The sequence below is a fragment of the Nerophis ophidion genome, linkage group LG17 (assembly GCF_033978795.1).
Source record: "Nerophis ophidion isolate RoL-2023_Sa linkage group LG17, RoL_Noph_v1.0, whole genome shotgun sequence".
Lineage (NCBI taxonomy): Eukaryota > Metazoa > Chordata > Actinopteri > Syngnathiformes > Syngnathidae > Nerophis > Nerophis ophidion.
Window position 1 is genome coordinate 6,614,080 of NC_084627.1, and position 7,500 is coordinate 6,621,579.

Below are 7,500 nucleotides of genomic sequence, written 5' to 3' on the forward strand. Positions count from 1 at the left end.
ACATGTCATATTTAAATATTATATATACTCGCTGTAAGTATAGATGTAGTATCTAGCAACATTCATAATAACATGTCATATTGACATATTTTATATACACACTGTAAGTATAGATGTAGTATCTAGCAACATTCATAATAACATGTCATATTAACATATTTTATATACACACTGTAAGTATAGATGTAGTATCTAGCAACATTCATAATAACATGTCATATTTACATATTTTATATACTCGCTGTAAGTATAGATGTAGTATCTAGCAACATTCATAATAACATGTCATATTTACATATTTTATATACTCGCTGTAAGTATAGATGTAGTATCTAGCAACATTCATAATAACATGTCATATTTACATATTTTATATGCTCACTGTAAGTATAGATGTAGTATCTTGCAACATTCATAATAACATGTCATATTTACATATTTTATATACTCAGTGTAAGTATAGATGTAGTATCTAGCAACATTCATAATAACATGTCATATTTACATATTTTATATACTCACTGTAAGTATAGATGTAGTATCTAGCAACGTTCATAATAACATGTCATATTTACATATTTTATATACTCGCTGTAAGTATAGATGTAGTATCTAGTAACATTCATAATAACATGTCATATTTACATATTTTATATACTCGCTGTAAGTATAGATGTAGTATCTAGCAACATTCATAATAACATGTCATATTTACATATTTTATACGCTCACTGTAAGTATAGATGTAGTATCTTGCAACATTCATAATAACATGTCATATTTACATATTATATATACACACTGTAAGTATAGATGTAGTATCTAGCAACATTCATAATAACATGTCATATTTACATATTTTATACGCTCACTGTAAGTATAGATGTAGTATCTTGCAACATTCATAATAACATGTCATATTTACATATTATATATACACACTGTAAGTATAGATGTAGTATCTTGCAACATTCATAATAACATGTCATATTTACATATTATATATACACACTGTAAGTATAGATGTAGTATCTAGTAACATTCATAATAACATGTCATATTTACATATTTTATATACTCACTGTAAGTATAGATGTAGTATCTAGCAACATTCATAATAACATGTCATTTTTACATATTATATACACACACTGTAAGTATAGATATAGTATCTAGCAACATTCATAATAACATGTCATATTTACATATTTTATATACACACTATAAGTATAGATGTAGTATCTAGCAACATTCATAATAACATGTCATATTAACATATTTTATATACTCACTGTAAGTATAGATGTAGTATCTAGCAACATTCATAATAACATGTCATATTTACATATTTTATATACTCACTGTAAGTATAGATGTAGTATCTAGCAACATTCATAATAACATGTCATATTGACATATTTTATATACTCGCTGTAAGTATAGATGTAGTATCTAGCAACCTTCATAATAACATGTCATATTTACATATTTTATATACTCACTGTAAGTATAGATGTAGTATCTAGCAACATTCATAATAACATGTCATATTTACATATTATATATACTCACTGTAAGTATAGATGTAGTATCTAGCAACCTTCATAATAACATGTCATATTTACATATTATATATACTCACTGTAAGTATAGATGTAGTATCTAGCAACATTCATAATAACATGTCATAATTACATATTATATATACACACTGTAAGTATAGATGTAGTATCTAGCAACCTTCATAATAACATGTCATATTTACATATTTTATATACTCACTGTAAGTATAGATGTAGTATCTAGCAACATTCATAATAACATGTCATATTTACATATATATACTCGCTGTAAGTATAGATGTAGTATCTAGCAACATTCATAATAACATGTCATATTTACATATTATATATACTCACTGTAAGTATAGATGTAGTATCTAGTAACATTCATAATGACATGTCATATTGACATATTTTATATACTCACTGTAAGTATAGATGTAGTATCTAGTAACATTCATAATAACATGTCATATTTACATATTATATAGACACACTGTAAGTATAGATGTAGTATCTAGCAACGTTCATAATAACATGTCATATTTACATATTATATATAAACACTGTAAGTATAGATGTAGTATCTAGCAACATTCATAATAACATGTCATATTTACATATTATATATACTCGCTGTAAGTATAGATGTAGTATCTAGCAACATTCATAATAACATGTCATATTTACATATTTTATATACTCACTGTAAGTATAGATGTAGTATCTAGCAACATTCATAATAACATGTCATATTTACATATTATATATACTCGCTGTAAGTATAGATGTAGTATCTAGCAACATTCATAATAACATGTCATATTGACATATTTTATATACTCGCTGTAAGTATAGATGTAGTATCTAGCAACCTTCATAATAACATGTCATATTTACATATTATATATACACACTGTAAGTATAGATGTAGTATCTAGTAACATTCATAATGACATGTCATATTGACATATTATATAGACACACTGTAAGTATAGATGTAGTATCTAGCAACCTTCATAATAACATGTCATATTTACATATTTTATATACTCACTGTAAGTATAGATGTAGTATCTAGCAACATTCATAATAACATGTCATATTTACATATTTTATATACTCACTGTAAGTATAGATGTAGTATCTAGCAACATTCATAATAACATGTCATATTTACATATTTTATATACTCACTGTAAGTATAGATGTAGTATCTAGCAACATTCATAATAACATGTCATATTTACATATTTTATATACTCACTGTAAGTATAGATGTAGTATCTAGCAACATTCATAATAACATGTCATATTTACATATTATATATACTCGCTGTAAGTATAGATGTAGTATCTAGCAACATTCATAATAACATGTCATATTTACATATTATATATACACACTGTAAGTATAGATGTAGTATCTAGTAACATTCATAATGACATGTCATATTGACATATTATATAGACACACTGTAAGTATAGATGTAGTATCTAGCAACCTTCATAATAACATGTCATATTTACATATTTTATATACTCGCTGTAAGTATAGATGTAGTATCTAGCAACGTTCATAATAACATGTCATATTTACATATTTTATATACACACTGTAAGTATAGATGTAGTATCTAGCAACATTCATAATAACATGTCATATTTACATATTATATATACACACTGTAAGTATAGATGTAGTATCTAGTAACATTCATAATAACATGTCATATTGACATATTATATATACACACTGTAAGTATAGATGTAGTATCTAGCAATGTTCATAATAACATGTCATATTTACATATTATATATACACACTGCAAGTATAGATGTAGTATCTAGCAACATTCATAATAACATGTCATATTTACATATTATATATACACACTGTAAGTATAGATGTAGTATCTAGTAACATTCATAATAACATGTCATATTGACATATTATATATACACACTGTAAGTATAGATGTAGTATCTAGCAATGTTCATAATAACATGTCATATTTACATATTATATATACACACTGCAAGTATAGATGTAGTATCTAGCAACATTCATAATGACATGTCATATTTACATATTATATATACACACTGTAAGTATAGATGTAGTATCTAGTAACATTCATAATAACATGTCATATTTACATATTTTATATACTCGCTGTAAGTATAGATGTAGTATCTAGTAACATTCATAATAACATGTCATATTTACATATTTTATATACTCGCTGTAAGTATAGATGTAGTATCTAGTAACATTCATAATAACATGTCATATTTACATATTTTATATACTCGCTGTAAGTATAGATGTAGTATCTAGCAACATTCATAATAACATGTCATATTTACATATTATATATACACACTGTAAGTATAGATGTAGTATCTAGCAACATTCATAATAACATGTCATATTTACATATTATATATACACACTGTAAGTATAGATGTAGTATCTAGTAACATTCATAATGACATGTCATATTGACATATTTTATATACTCGCTGTAAGTATATATATGTAGTATCTAGCAACCTTCATAATAACATGTCATATTTACATATTATATATACACACTGTAAGTATAGATGTAGTATCTAGTAACCTTCATAATAACATGTCATATTTAAACATTTGATACATTGTAAGCATACGGCAGCAAGAAGAAGAAGAAAACTACTAATCATGGCAGACTTGATGAGAGACAACAAAGATTACTTTGGGACAAATTATGATCTATTTTTGAGCCTGAATACAAGGAGGCTGATCTACATGTTTTAGAAGCTGTGTGCTAAACAGTATGAATCGAGTAGCAGTATTGCTAGGGGCTAAACAAGTTATACAAACATAATAAAACAATCACTTACTGTACAATGTCTGCTCTCACTGGGACAAAGCATGGTGGCATGTTTATGTCTTCCCCTTCATCATCATCATCCTCACAAAGACAAAAATGGTGCGGACTGAAATGTCTTTTTGTGTCTCTCTGCTCATTTCCAATGTTGACCAACTTGTTGGATTCTGTCCACATCCTTCTACCATCCAGGTGAGAGACATGATGCTGTCACCTACAGTCAACTTCTACCATCCAGGTGAGAGACATGATGCTGTCACCTACAGTGAACTTCTACCATCCAGGTGAGAGACATGATGCTGTCACCTACAGTGAACTTCTACCATCCAGGTGAGAGACATGATGCTGTCACCTACAGTCAACTTCTACCATCCAGGTGAGAGACATGATGCTACCATCCAGGTGAGAGACATGATGCTGTCACCTACAGTCAACTTCTACCATCCAGGTGAGAGACATGATGCTGTCACCTACAGTGAACTTCTACCATCCAGGTGAGAGACATGATGCTGTCACCTACAGTCAACTTCTACCATCCAGGTGAGAGACATGGTGCTGTCACCTACAGTGAACTTTCACCGAGTCCGAGGCCATGCAGCAAGAGCTAGTGAGTTGATGGTGCTGCTTAAAAGTAGTTCCTCTGTGTTAGCACATTCTGTTTGTTTGTTTGTCCGTCCATGTTGCCGTTGCTGCGTGTGGAGGACACACTAAGTTCCTTTTCACACGCTGGGCCTCTGGCCAACATGGTCGTCACGGTAACACCCACCACCTCATTTATGGAAGGTCCTCACCTTTGACCTTATGTAAGTCAAGGTCATCAGCAAGCTTGTGATCGTTTGTTTGATGCTAACATCTTGCTGACACTTCAAGAGGAGGAGTCATGTGATGAATAGCATGTTAGCATGGAACATGTGACATCATCAGCATGTTAGCATGGAACATGTGACATCATCAGCATGTTAGCATGGAACATGTGACATCATCATCATGTTAGCATGGAACATGTGACATCATCATCATGTTGGCATGGAACATGTGACATCATCATCATGTTAGCATGGAACATGTGACATCATCATCATGTTGGCATGGAACATGTGACATCATCATCATGTTAGCATGGAACATGTGACATCATCAGCATGTTAGCATGGAACATGTGACATCATCATCATGTTGGCATGGAACATGTGACATCATCATCATGTTAGCATGGAACATGTGACATCATCAGCATGTTAGCATGGAACATGTGACATCATCATCATGTTAGCATGGAACATGTGACATCATCAGCATGTTAGCATGGAACATGTGACATCATCAGCATGTTAGCATGGAACATGTGACATCATCATCATGTTAGCATGGAACATGTGACATCATCATCATGTTGGCATGGAACATGTGACATCATCATCATGTTAGCATGGAACATGTGACATCATCATCATGTTGGCATGGAACATGTGACATCATCATCATGTTAGCATGGAACATGTGACATCATCAGCATGTTAGCATGGAACATGTGACATCATCATCATGTTGGCATGGAACATGTGACATCATCATCATGTTAGCATGGAACATGTGACATCATCAGCATGTTAGCATGGAACATGTGACATCATCATCATGTTAGCATGGAACATGTGACATCATCAGCATGTTAGCATGGAACATGTGACATCATCATCATGTTGGCATGGAACATGTGACATCATCATCATGTTAGCATGGAACATGTGACATCATCATCATGTTAGCATGGAACATGTGACATCATCATCATGTTAGCATGGAACATGTGACATCATCAGCATGTTAGCATGGAACATGTGACATCATCATCATGTTAGCATGGAACATGTGACATCATCATCATCAGCATGTTCGCATGGAACATGGGACATCATCATCATCAAGTTAGCATGGAACATATGACATCATCATCATGTTAGCATGGAACATGTGACATCATCAGCATGTTAGCATGGAACATGTGACATCATTAGCATGCTTCGTGACGGAGACAGATATCTACATATATCCATAGTGAAGTTATTTCCTTACATTCATAGTCAGATTTGAAAACGGCTAGTGTTTTCAATTTGTTCTCTTTTGATTGTCCGCTAGTAAACTGTTTGTGTTAACCTTGAAGCTTTAGGAACGTAAGGAGTAGCAATACTCCTTCTTCTTATCTCATCCTGTGCCCAGTTTAGGAGGACAATAGGCATGCATATTCGTTCCGGTGGGTGGGGGCGAGAGGGACATATTGAAGAAGACAGCGCTTCTGTGGGATTGTCAGATCAACTTGGGTGATGCAATTTATAGATTGGTCTCCCAAAGCTTTGGAATAAATGTCAAAAAAACCTACTATGTCTGGGATTCATTTAGTGAAATCAGCTTATGTGTCATCAAAAGAACTTGGGGGTGACCAGCCGTTTAAATTCCCGGCAAGAAGAATATCCGGTCAAAATGTAACATTGGCATGTTAGCATGGAACATGTGACACCATCAGCATGGTTAGCATGTCAGCATGGAACATGTGACATCATCAGCATGGTTAGCATGTCAGCATGGAACATGTGACATCATCAGCATGGTTAGCATGTCAGCATGGAACATGTGACATCATCAGCATGGTTAGCATGTCAGCATGGAACATGTGACATCATCATCATTTTAGCATGGAACATGTGACATCATCATCATGTTAGCATGGAACATGTGACATCATCATCATCATGTTAGCATGGAACATGTGACATCATCATCATGTTAGCATGGAACATGTGACATCATCATCATCATGTTAGCATGGAACATGTGACATCATCATCATGTTAGCATGGAACATGTGACATCATCATCATGTTAGTATGGAACATGTGACATCATCAGCATGTTAGCATGGAACATGTGACATCATCATCATGTTAGCATGGAACATGTGACATCATCATGTTAGCATGGAACATGTGACATCATCATCATGTTAGCATGGAACATGTGACATCATCAGCATGTTAGCATGGAACATGTGACATCATCATCAT

At 32.5% G+C, this 7,500-nt stretch overlaps 1 protein-coding gene across 3 annotated transcripts in view; it reads right to left on the reverse strand.

Annotated features, from left to right (window-relative positions):
- The window catches only part of LOC133535896 (corticotropin-releasing factor receptor 1), a 91,658-nt gene that overhangs the window by 63,335 nt on the left and 20,823 nt on the right, over nt 1-7,500 (reverse strand). The gene's annotated exons all lie outside the window — the stretch shown is intronic.